The following is a 12,107-nucleotide window of genomic DNA, read 5'->3' as shown; positions in this document are numbered from 1 at the left end:
CATTTATTAAGCACTTACACATATCAGGAAATAAAGAATGGCTCGTTAATTTATTAAGCATTAATAAATATGGCAACTCTGCAATGGTTTCATGAGAACACACAAGGAGACTCTATCCTAATCTGTAAAGTCTTCCCTGATATGAGCCGACTGATGAATAGGCCTCAACTGGATAAAAAGGAAAGGAAGCTGAGTGAGGTGTTGCACACCTAGTGATCCCAGTACTTGGGAGGCTGAAGCAGGAGGATGGCTGGGGGTTCAGGCCAGTCTGGGGTACAAAGCTACAAAGCAAGACCCTGTCTCCAAAAAAACAAAACATTTTTTTTAAAAAGGAAAGGAAGAGCATTTCCAGGCTCTTGGAGATGCTTCCCCAAAGCATAACCAAAAGCCATGTAGCTGAAGAACAGAAAGATGGACAAGGTAACCAGAGGAGAAAAGGAATGCCAGAAAGCACTGTGGAGATGAGGCTGGAAAGACAGAGGGCCAACCACGCAGGACCTCACAGGGCATGGTAAGGAGTCCAGTTTCCCCTACAATGAGAAGCCATGGAAGGACTTCAAACATGGAGACTTGATCAAATCTGCATTTTGAAAAAGCCACTTGGTTCAGGATGAAAACAAAGGACCACAGTAGATGCAGGGAAGCTATAACCAAGAGGCCCATAAGGCCATCTACATGAGGAGTTGGAGATCAGACCCAGAAAGCCTGGTGTTAAAGATGTCAAGACTCGTGAGAAACTGAGCATGAGGCATGAGAAGAACTGAAAGCTCAACACCTATAAAAAGAGTGGAACAGTAAGAGGACCTATTTCTTTTCCTTGAGATCATGAATTGCAAAAGTGTATGAGTTGTTATTCCCAACTCCAAGTTTGACTTGCACAGAAATACTCCATTGTACGGCAGTGCAATGCGCCTGTATTTATTTTATTGAGAGTTCACGGAACTGAAGACATAAAAGAACAAGTTTCTGCATACGTGTAAAGTAGATCCCAAGAGAATGAAGGCCCTCATCTTCCATTAGGTTCCCTAGGTTCTTCACACAATCTCCACTCCCAGCAAGCTTTATTTTAGAAAATAAGTGGCAAGGTTCCGAAGGAATCTGCAACCCCTCCAATTTTCAAGCCATCGGGACTAGGATGATGGGCTGGTTTAGAGAATTTTTATTAAACTATTACTTTTTAAGAACTGAGCCATGCTACTTTTAAAACCTACACATAGAATATAATTTAAGTGTCATCATACAAATTCTGAATTTGATGTGCAAAAAAACTTTTAAGTTACAAGTCACTACTGGCAATGGAGCTTTTAAGTTACTTGAGTCTATCTCGTCGATCCCGTTAGAGGCAGACTTGATCACACTGGTGTTCTGATCACAGGTATGTGTTCAGCCGAATCCCAAGAAGTTTTTACAAGCTTTATCGATCTAACTCATCCCTTCTCTCTCGCTTAGAAAAACAAGGGGTGCAGGAGCCACCGATGGGGATATTAGCCTTAACAAAACACCTGCCCCACCCACCTCACACAATAACCTTCCATTCCCCATACTGCTACCACGGAGGAGGACGCCGGGAGGGGAGGGCCCAAGTTGGTGCCCCAGGTTACCAGAGCCGGACCTCAGAGCCGAGCGTAGCTGCCTTACGCAGTCCCAGAGCAGTGTCCTATTTTCCAAAAGGGGACCGAGCTCCCGCGCCAGCGACTCTCCGTCCGGCAGGAGACCCCGATCCCGGGTCTCCCGTCGCCCGCAGGCCGCTTCGGGGCTCTCGGATCCGCTCCCCGGCCCGGTGCTCGCCGGACCCCGCGGCCGTCACTAGGTAACCGGCGGCCCCGGAGGCCTAGCCTGCGCTGGGCCCGGCCCCGGTCTGCGCTCGCCGGCCGGGGAGCCCCGCTCGAGGGCGGCCAGAGAAGAGGCGGCTCCGGGCCGCCGCCAGCGCTCACCTCTCGCGCGGCTCCCAGGAGGGGTGGCGCTGGGGCTCGCTCCCCCCGCCCCCTAAACGCCTCCCGGCTACGCCTGCTCAGCTCCGCGTCTGGCCGCCGCCGTCCCCTTACTCCATTGCCGCTCCCAACGCCGTGGCCGCAAAGGGTGGAGCTGAAGGAGGAAAAGGGGAAGGGAGGGAAAGGACCGGGAAGGAAAAGTCCGGGAGGAGTAAAAAGGCTGAGACCCGCCGGCTCGCGCATGACGTCACTTCCGGCCTTTCCGGAAGGGGCGGGGTATGGGCCGGTGGCTGGAGCCGGTGCGCGCGCCATTGGCGGTACTTTTGACTCCGTGGTTCCGTAGTCTTCTCAGCCTTAGGAGCTTCTGGGCGCAAGATGGGGCGGGCCGAGTTCCGTGAGCCCTAGAGGTGGCTTCTGCCTGGAACGGAGGACGGATAGCCCTGTGGATTCCAGGAGAATGCAGTGTGGAGACGAGGGAAAAAGGTGAAGGGACCTCCCTTAGGGCCTGGGGTCTCGCCCCTTTCCTGCCCCCCCCCTTCCGGGTTGCCAGACGGGGCCTCTCTTTCCTAATCTACCCTTCCAGGTCCGGGAAAGCTCAGACTTTATTATATTCGCATCACCGGGAGACCTTGTTAAGGTGCAGATTCTGGTCTTCGGGTCGGAGAGTCTGCATTTCTAATGAATTCCAGATGAGGCCAAAGCTGCTGTTCCCCCGGCTACACAGAGCAACGAGGGGTACCCAGCCTGCTCACCTAACGGCGCTTAGAAAGGTAGACTGTCCGCGGAAAATGCCTATGTTCCACCTATCACAGCCTCTCAGCCTCCTGAACCCCACCGGGTGGCCTCGCCGGGTGGCCCCACCCCAGCACCTCTGCCCGCTCCGGCTCCTGGTCCCTGCAATGGACCCTGGCACGGCTTCTATTACAGAAAGAGTTTGAGGGTACTAGATTTTTATTTCTGTCATTTTGTTATAAACATCTCACCATGTAAGATTAGGCATACTATTTCCATTTACCGGTAGTCTAAGGAAGGACAGAGCATAAGTTCTTGGATTCTAACCCCCCCCCCCAAAATTATCTAGAAACAAATCCTAGATGTTTGAACTTATTCTTTTATCATTTATAAAATTTTCAATTAAAATTTTACTGGGGTAGGGGAGAGACTGCTAACTAAATTATACAATCTGGAGGGGGGACAGGGTACTAGTTTGAAGTTTAGCTTTCCAGATCTTTATTTCTATTTGTGTTTAGAATCATGGTGTAGAAATGCTTCTGTTCAGCTCATTAGTTTTTCATTTTTGGGGGGTTTTTTTTGGTTTTTTGTGCCGGGGATCGAACTCGGGACCTTGTGCTTGCGAGGCAGGCACTGGAACCACTGAGCTAAATCTCTGGGCCTAGTTTTTCATTTTTGTTTTGGGTTTTTTCTTCCTCCTCTTCCTCCTCTTCTCCATGAAACCTTCCACGTTATTCCCTTAGCACCATTCTAATAACAGCCTATTATTCCATGGTAAGGTTATGCCATTTAACCTAATTTCCTTAACTGTTCCCTAGGTGATACTATTTTGATTATTCACAAGTTTTTGTTATTTCACACCAAATTGTTTTAAACAAGAACAGCTGATAAACACATTGATTAGTATTACTCACTTTCTTGCCCACTTCCCTTTGAGGAACAGCTTGGTCACAACAGTAAAAAAAGAAGAAAGAAAATAACAAAGAGCCAGTTGGAACCACAGCTCTGTTGTAATTAAGAGTCAAATTACTTCCATGCCTTTTAAATGTATTCTAAAGAAACAGTTCTCAAGATTAAGTATAGCTGGTAGTTAATCATTTAGTGTTAAGGGTATATAAGCTCACAAAATGATGTGTTTCATCACAGTAAAGCAAGTTCCTAAATTTACTCTTTATTGGCAAATACTGTAATGTGCTAAACGGCAAATCTACTTTCGTGCATTGGCAGTTTCAATCTCGAATTTTTCTTGGGTTATTTCATAGATGATTTTTTCCTAATCCCGCCTTCTTTCTTGTAACCCTTTTAGGTATTGGATCTTCTTAACTAGTCCTCCAATTTTGTGCAGTTATTCCCTTTACTATCCATCTTTTATTTTCAACCTACTAGTAGGTGTCTTCAAATTTACCCATAAAGCCCCTGTTTGTACCTCAAAGCACAGTGAAATTCTTAGTATAGCCTTTTTCTTGACATCCAGTTCTTGATTTATGATTGCCTGTTCTGGCTACTCATGTATCTCTGCCAAAAACAGTGCCTACCTGAAGGTCCTAGAAAAATAAGAACAATCCAGACCCAAAGCTAGTATAAGAAAGGAAACCATAGAGCAGAAATCAGTGAAATTGAAACCAAAAGCACAATACAAAGAGTACATTAATTGGAGTTGGTTCTTCAAAAGAATAAACTAAATAGACAAACTCAATCTTACAAATAAAGGAAAGAAAGGACCAAAACAATGCAATTAAAAATGAAAAAGGTGAAATCACAACCAGCCCTGCCAAAATCAAGATTATTAACCTCAAAAATATTTACACCAATAAATTGGAGAATTCAGAAGAAATGGATAGATTCATAGATATACATGAATTACCAAAATTGAACAAGAAGATTAAACCCTGAATAATCCAATAAAAGGCATTGAAATTAAAACTAATTTTTAAAAAAACTACAAACTGAGAAAAACCTAGGTCCAGACATAAATACTGCAAAGTCTACAAAAATTTCAGGGAAGATCTAATACACATAAGCTCTAATACCAATGAGCTCCTCAGGCTCTTTAATGAACTCAAAAGGGAAAACATACTCCCAAAGTCATTCCTGGAAGCCACCATTATCACCCTAATTCCAAAACACAAGGATACAACCAAAAAGAAGAAACATTGACCTATTTCCTTAATGAATGTAGATGCAAAAATCCTGAACAAGGTACTGCCAAACAATGCAAAGAACCATCAAAAAGATCATACATCATACCAAGTAGGCTTCATCCTAGGGATGCAAGGATGGTTCAACATAAGCAAATCAATAAATGCAATAATCCCACATACACAGAAGCAAGGAGAAATATCACATGATCATCTTGATAGGCAAGGAAAAAGCCTTTGACAAAGTCCAACATCCATTCATGATAAAAATAACACTGAAGAAAATAGGTGTAGGTCGAGTGTGGTGGCATATGCCTATAACCCCAGCACTCAGGAAGCTGAGGCAGGAGGATCATTATGAGTGGAGTCCAGTCTGTGCTACATAGTGCAAAGCCAGCCTAAACTATATAGCGAGAGCCTGTCTCAAAAAACCAAAAAAAGAAAATAGGTATAGGACTTTATCTCAATCTGATGGAAGCCACTTATGACAAACCTACTGCCAAAATCATATTAAATGGAGAAAAAACTGAAAGCTTTCCCTCTAAAATTAGGAACAAGACAAGGATGTCCACTGTTACTACTCATGTTCAACATAGTAACTGACCATTAGCAAGAGCAATTAGGCAAAAAAAAAAAAGATATGAATGGGGGAAAAGTAAAATTATTCTTATTTGTGGATGATATGATCCTCTACATAAAAGACCCCCCAAAAATCCACCCAAACAACTCAGAATTAATAACCAAATTCAGCAATGTAGCAGGATACCAAAAAAAAAAAACACAAAAATCAATAGAATTCCTGTACACCAATAATGAACCCACTGAGAAAGAAATTAGGGAAAAATATTCATAATAGCACCAAGAAAAATTAAATATTTAGGAATTAAGCTAACTAAGGAAATGAAAGACCTCTGCAGTATTCTGATTAGGACTGTACTCTGAAAAAGGAAATCAAAGAAGGCATCAGAAAATGGAAAGACATCTCCAGTTCCTAGATAAGAAGAATCAATGTAGTCAAAATGGCCCTACTTCCAAAATTGCCCTAATGCAGTCCTAATGAAAATACCAACAGCATACATCACAGAACTGGAAAGGACAATCCTAAAATTCATAAGGAACTAGAAGAGACCCAGAATAGCAAGAGCAATCCTGGATAAGAGGACAAGAGGGAGGCATCAAAATCCCAGACCTGAAGTTATGTTACAAAGCTACAGTGATAAAAACAGCATGGACACAAAAACAGACATGGGGATCAATGGAACAGAATAGAGGATGCAGAAAAACAATCCTAAGCACATGTAATTATTTGATCTTTGACAAAAGGACCAAAAACATACACTGGAGGAAGAAAACCTTTTTAATGAGTGATGCTGGGAAAACTGGTGTCTACATGCAGAAGATTGACTCTAGCCCCATATCTCTCACCATGCACTAAACTAAAATCAAAATGGTTCAAAGAACTAAATGTTAAAACAGAAACAATCCGCTGGAAGATAAAATACGTAAAACTTGGGCCGGGGATGTAGCTCAGTGGCACTGCACCTGCCTGGCAAACACAAGGTCCTGAGTTTGATCCTGGTTAAAAAAAAAAGATAGAAAAATAATAGGTAAAACTCTTAAAATCATGGGTATGAATAGGGACTTTCTTAACAGAACCCTGATTACGCAGGAAATGGTACCAAGAATCAACAAATGCAATCATGCAAATTAAAAATCTTCTGCACAGGAAAAAACAGCATAAAAAGACAACCTATAAAATGGGAAAAAATTTGCCAGCTATTCCTTAGAGAACTACATCTAGAATATATTAGGAACTCAAAAAAAAAATAGACCCTTCAAAATAAAATACCATATATAACATGGGCAAGTGAAATGAATAGAGACTTCTCAGCAGAAGCACAAACATGTGAATACATAAGTGCTCAACATCGCTGGCCATTAGAGAAAAACAAATTAAAACAATATACTGAGATTCCATCTCACCCCAGAAAGAATGGCTATCATCAAGAAATTAAATAATGGGCTGGGAATTTAGCTCAGTGGCACTCCATCTGCCTTGTAAGCTCAAAGTCCTGAGTTTGATCCCCAGTACAAAAAATAAAATAATAACATGCTGGAGAGGCTGCAAGAAAGAAGTAACCCTTCTACACTGTTGATGAAAATATAGATTAGTACAACCATCATGGAAATCAGTATGGAGATTCCTCAAAAAGCTTAAAACTAGAAAGACATCATATTATGCTGATACATGCATATCCCTGTTTATAGCAGCACAATTCATAATAACTAAATCTTGGAAGCAGCCTATATGTCTACCAATAGGCTAATGCATACAGAAAATGTGGTACTTAGGAACAATGGGGTACTACTCTGCTGTGAAGAAGGACAGACCTGAGTCATTTGTAGGAAAATGGATGACCCTTGAGACCATAATGTTAAGTAAAATAAACCAGACACAGAAGCTTAAACACCACATGGTTTCTCTCATATAAGAAACCCAAAATATAAGTAAAAAGCAAAATAAAAGATAGATGGTAGAAGGCAGATATTTCTCACACGCAAAGGAGAGCAAGAAATGGAGGGATGAGGCGGGAAGGGAATGGAAGGAAAGTAATTGTGTTGTACACATATCAGCTCCCCTCAGAGTGTAAGTAGACACTATGTACTGCAAGCATGTACTAATAAAACAATTTTTAAGTAGAAATTAAATGAGCACATAAGTACAATGCATACATTGCACAAAATCGCTCTCCATAAATGTTTATTGAATAAATGAATGTTCATACAGTGTTTTTTCTCCTTTAGATTTTTTCATAATATACCCATATATAACTGGATGCTTTTCCTGGCCTCCCTCCTTAGGGTGTGGCCTTTGTTGTATATCTTTTTCCAGCAGCTGGTTCAGTGCTCTACCCAGACTCGGGTATTAAGCCTCCAGGCACTGGTTGATTCGAGGCTATTCATGATCTCAAGTATTTACCAAAAGATGTTAATTTGACTTAGTTTTGATCAATAATGCAAAGGTTGGAAACTCAGATGCCTTTGGAGAGTCAGTATTTAATTATCAGATGTATAGAGAAGGGTAATATATATATATTTTTTCTTGAAACCTATACCCTTCCCAGGCTATTTTAGTTCTTCCTACTTAATACAGAGAGACATGCTGGGACATCTAGTTTACTGTAGCAAAAACAACAGGACAATACACAAAATGGCAGTTGGTGGTATCACTGCCTGGCCTACAGTGGAGAATGGCAGACAGTGGTGAGCCGGAAGTAGCTGCGATTCTCAAGTGCAGGGCCTGATAACATCTACGGAGCAGGTGGCATGAGTGGTAAAAGAACTTAGCAACAGACAGAATACAGGAAAGACGAGATCCCTGAGTACTGTGTCCAGGACAGCAGGTGAGTTTCCAAGGGAAGAATGGTGCAGTCAAGATTGAGAGATTGGGGTTTTCATAGGGAAATGAACATGTGGGAAGGGGTCTGAGTTGGGAAATGTAAGCATCTTAGAAACAAATTTCCCAGGCTGGGCATGGTGACATGTGCCTGTAATCCCAGCACTCAGGAGGCTGAGGCAGGAGGATCGCCATGAGTTCGAGGCCAGCCTGGAGTACACAGCAAGACTGTCTCAAAAAACAAAACAAATTGCATTTCTCAGGACATCCTGCTCTTTGTTAATCTTTGAGGAACACCTGTGTTGTAACTAAAGTTGCACATCAAACTTGGAAATTATCAAGGCCTCTTGCTTAGTCCTCAACAGAAGGCCCTTTAGAGTCCAACAAAGGTATCTATGTTTTAACCTTTTGGAGAAAGATCTAGCATTAGCTCAGGGGAGGAAAGGATGGTTTTTGTATTTACTTTTATCTTGTGCTGTTTTCAGTCCTCCTTAATGCAGTGCTTTATGACTGTCCTGTACACACAGGCAGAAGTGTGTTGTCAGAAGAGATTTGGGTGCTGAGTACTTTAACCCTTTTGTTACCACACAAATGAAATGGCCCTCATTTATATTGGCTGATTTTGGTCAGGCATTAATTTAGGCCCAGCACTGTGCTTGTGAGGCCCTGTGATTTTTAAAACACAAGTTTAAAACCCAAAATCTAACATGAAATCTCTCTCCTCAAGGTCTTGCTGAATCGCTAAGTTGCCCAAACTGGGCTAAAATTTACAAACTTCCAGACCTTCTGCCTCAGCCTCCCAGAGTTCACCGGGGTTACAGGCATACACCATCAACCTGGCTCAAAATTTTCCATGTTAGCCAGAAGTGGTGGCGCATGCCTGTGATCCCAGCACTCAGGAGGTTGACGCAGAAGATTGCCCTGAGTTCAAGACCAGTCTCAATTACATAGCAAGACCTTGTCTGAAAAAAACCCTCCCATTTTAACACAAGATTCTGTGTGTGTGTGTGTGTTTTACTGGGGACTGAACTCATGGGCACTTTACCACTGAGCTACATCCCCAGCCCTGTTTTCTATTTTTCACTTTGAAACAAGGTCTCACTAAACTGCCTAGGCTGGCCTTAACTTGCCATTCTCCCTCAGCTTCCCAAAAAGCTGGGATTACAGATGTGCACCACCAGGCCCAGCTACAAGTCAATTTTTTTCAAAATACTTTATAACCTACCCAGGCATGGTGGCACACGCCTGTAGTCCCAGCACTCAGGAGGCTGAGGCTGAAGGATCGCCGCAAGTTCAAGGCTAGACTGGGCTACGTAGTAAATTCAGGACCAGTCTGAACTACAAAGAGAGACCTTGTCTCAGAGCAACAATAGGGCTGGGAATTTAGCTCAGTGGTTTCACCACCTGCTGCACAAGCCCAAAGACCCAAGTTTGATCCCCAGTACCAAACAACAAAACAAAAGCAAAACAAAACAGAAAAGTATTTTGTAAGCAAATAAATCATGACTGTGACCAAACTTAGTCCATAGGCCACTGGTTTAGAAGTTCTGCTAGAAATTTTCTGTAGTTATTGCTTTTGTAATTTTGTTAAATTGAAAGCTAAAATAAAACATTAATTCTAATCTGATTGCTAGGGTGATAAGAAGCTTAATTAACAATGGAAATGACCAGACTGTTGAGTTAAGATTAACTTAATATTGTGTTTTAACATAATAACAGTAATTCTGCAAGAATCTTGCTTTATTCAATAATTTGTAATCTCATTTTCTCAGTAGTGCAAAATAATTTATGTGTTTTGTATTTTTTTTGGTACCTGGGATCAAACTCGGGTCCCTGCACTTGCACAGCAGGCGGTGTGCAAAATAATTTATAAGCATGACTAATAACTTTTTATTAATCTAATGTTTGCTTTAAAAGCTGGCTAATGTCATTCTATAATCAATACAATCAGAAAATAAAATCAATTTAGTTTATAACCCTCATATCTATTTTCAGGTCAATTTTGAAAGAAAAACTGTAATATAACAAATTTAAACTTTCCTAGTATTAATTGAATTTATTGCTACTCAAGTAGTTTTCTTTTATATTATCTAGAAATGTAAGAATTTTATAATACTGATTGAATATGTGTTTTTTATTTTATCAATCTTTATATTTGCATTCTTTTTCTAAGCTGTGGAAAATGTTTGGAAACAACAAACATTGTTATGTATTCTTCAACTGATAAACCTTCCTTTCCTGGAAAATATTTTAGAACCTCCCATTAAAATATAAAATCTGCAGGGCCAGGGATTTAGCTCAATGGCACTGTGCCTGGCTCAAAAGCACAAGGTCCTGAGTTCGAACCCTAGTACCAAAAAAAAAAAGCGCTACAATTAAGTAAAGAGAGGGAGATATCGTTATTTCTAACACTAGCCAAAACAGAAAGAGTTTATATCTACTTGAGTAAGAGACTATTTTTATGCCAAATAATTCATAACTGTTACTGTTTGGGTCTAGATGTCCCCCTGAAGCCTCATGCGGTGGCTGAATCTGGAATGTGTGATGCTGGGATTAATGGTGTGTGATCACTGAACCACTACACTGATTGGCTTGGCACCACTCTAATCCCGGCAGTCTGAATAAGATAAAAGAGGCAGAAAGATGCTGTTAAAGTCCCTTGTTGCTTTTGCTATGTTCCACCGCCATGAACTGTGCCCCCTCTGCCATGTGCCACCCCACCTTGGAGCCAGCCGATTATGGACTGAAACCTCTACAAACTGAGCTAAATAAACCTTTCTTCCTTTAACTTTGGGTGTCAAGTATTTTGTTTCAGCAACAAGAGAAAATTAACTAAAAAATTATTTCACATATTTGCCCGTGGTAATTTAAAAAGTGAGAGCAGATCCATAAAATAAGCTGGTATTCCCTCTGTTTTGTAAATTAATCACTGAATTTTCATTTACTCTAACAAAGGAAGGCATTGGTTATGAACTACAAGGTTAGTAGTATCATTTACAAGAATTTATTTATGTCAGTCATCCTCTTCCTGCCCCACTCAAAGTTCTGTCACATCCATTTTATGGCCCTAAAATAATCATCACAGTTTCTATCAGTTTATTTATTCCTGCCCTAAAGAATACAGTCTAGTAGGTGAAAGATTCATGAAAGAAGAAAGTTTCAATTCAATGAGATAAGCCTTATAATGAAATCAGCCTAATTTGTGGATAAGAGATTTAGGAAACCCTATGATGTAGGAGAAATATAACTCCCAACCTGCTAGATGTCAGATTGCCAAGTTTGTGTCCCCTGAAATGGAAGAATGAATGCCAAAGACAAAGGAGGTTAAGAGAGAGCTCCTGAGAGACAGGCGGGGTCCTGGAAGTGGGTGGCCACTAAGCCCCTTTCTAGGGGCCTTCATACAGCAAAGTCACAGTCACAGTGTGGGTAGAACATGGTCAAACACGATCAACCTACAGGACTACAAGTATGTCCGCTGAGCTGATACTGATGCAAAAGGGATCAATATCAATACTGATCCAATAGGGAAGCGGGTCACAGAGCAAGGGTACATGGAAAGAATAAAGGCATTTCGGGGAAGGGATGGTCCAGATGCTGTGGTCACCCACCTGGGCAAGTAATGCCTACTTAGTGCTAACTGCAGCATAATTCCCAGTTACTGCTTATCCCTTCGGGTGGCATGTAGGCCTGGCCACTGTGCCTTTATGTCGAGTCTCGGTCTTCTTCAGACACACCTTCAGCCACAATTCTGATGTGTTTACTTTTTCTGCTAACTTCTTTGAAAGCCCACTCCCCCTTGACTGTATATTAATTTCTACCTAACTTAGCTGCCTATAATACCTGTAAACTGAGTGTGACTCCCTTCCTTTTTATTTCCAACTCCAAATACTCCAAAACCAGGTGGGAATG

General features: G+C 41.6%; 1 protein-coding gene and 1 long non-coding RNA gene across 7 annotated transcripts in view; one reads left to right on the top strand and one right to left on the bottom strand.

Annotated features, from left to right (window-relative positions):
* Nucleotides 1-2,178, bottom strand: part of Scyl2 (SCY1 like pseudokinase 2) — a 65,835-nt gene extending 63,657 nt beyond the window's left edge. Inside the window, exon 1 of one of the 4 annotated variants that reach the window (XM_087192660.1) lies at nucleotides 1,935-2,178. The gene's annotated coding sequence lies outside the window, so the exon portion shown is untranslated. The other 3 variants (XM_087192662.1, XM_087192663.1, XM_087192661.1) reach the window with 3 other exon arrangements.
* Nucleotides 2,179-2,192: 14 nt separating this feature from the next.
* LOC147823603 (uncharacterized) lies at nucleotides 2,193-10,986 on the top strand. Of its 3 annotated transcripts, none has more exons than XR_015443555.1 (3): nucleotides 2,193-2,414; nucleotides 2,515-2,871; nucleotides 10,698-10,986. It is a non-coding gene; the product is annotated as an uncharacterized LOC147823603 (long non-coding RNA). The 3 variants fall into 3 exon arrangements; XR_015443554.1 differs by having other exon boundaries at nucleotides 2,515-8,587; XR_015443553.1 differs by having other exon boundaries at nucleotides 2,515-10,986.
* The last annotated feature ends 1,121 nt before the right edge of the window (nucleotides 10,987-12,107 follow it).

Source organism: Heterocephalus glaber, unplaced genomic scaffold (assembly GCF_053883595.1).
Source record: "Heterocephalus glaber isolate CG9 unplaced genomic scaffold, H.glaber_assembly_v1.0 deba00001572, whole genome shotgun sequence".
Classification (NCBI taxonomy): domain Eukaryota; kingdom Metazoa; phylum Chordata; class Mammalia; order Rodentia; family Bathyergidae; genus Heterocephalus; species Heterocephalus glaber.
The sequence above is the reverse complement of the archived record's forward strand: the minus strand, read 5'-3'. Positions and strand labels throughout refer to the sequence as shown.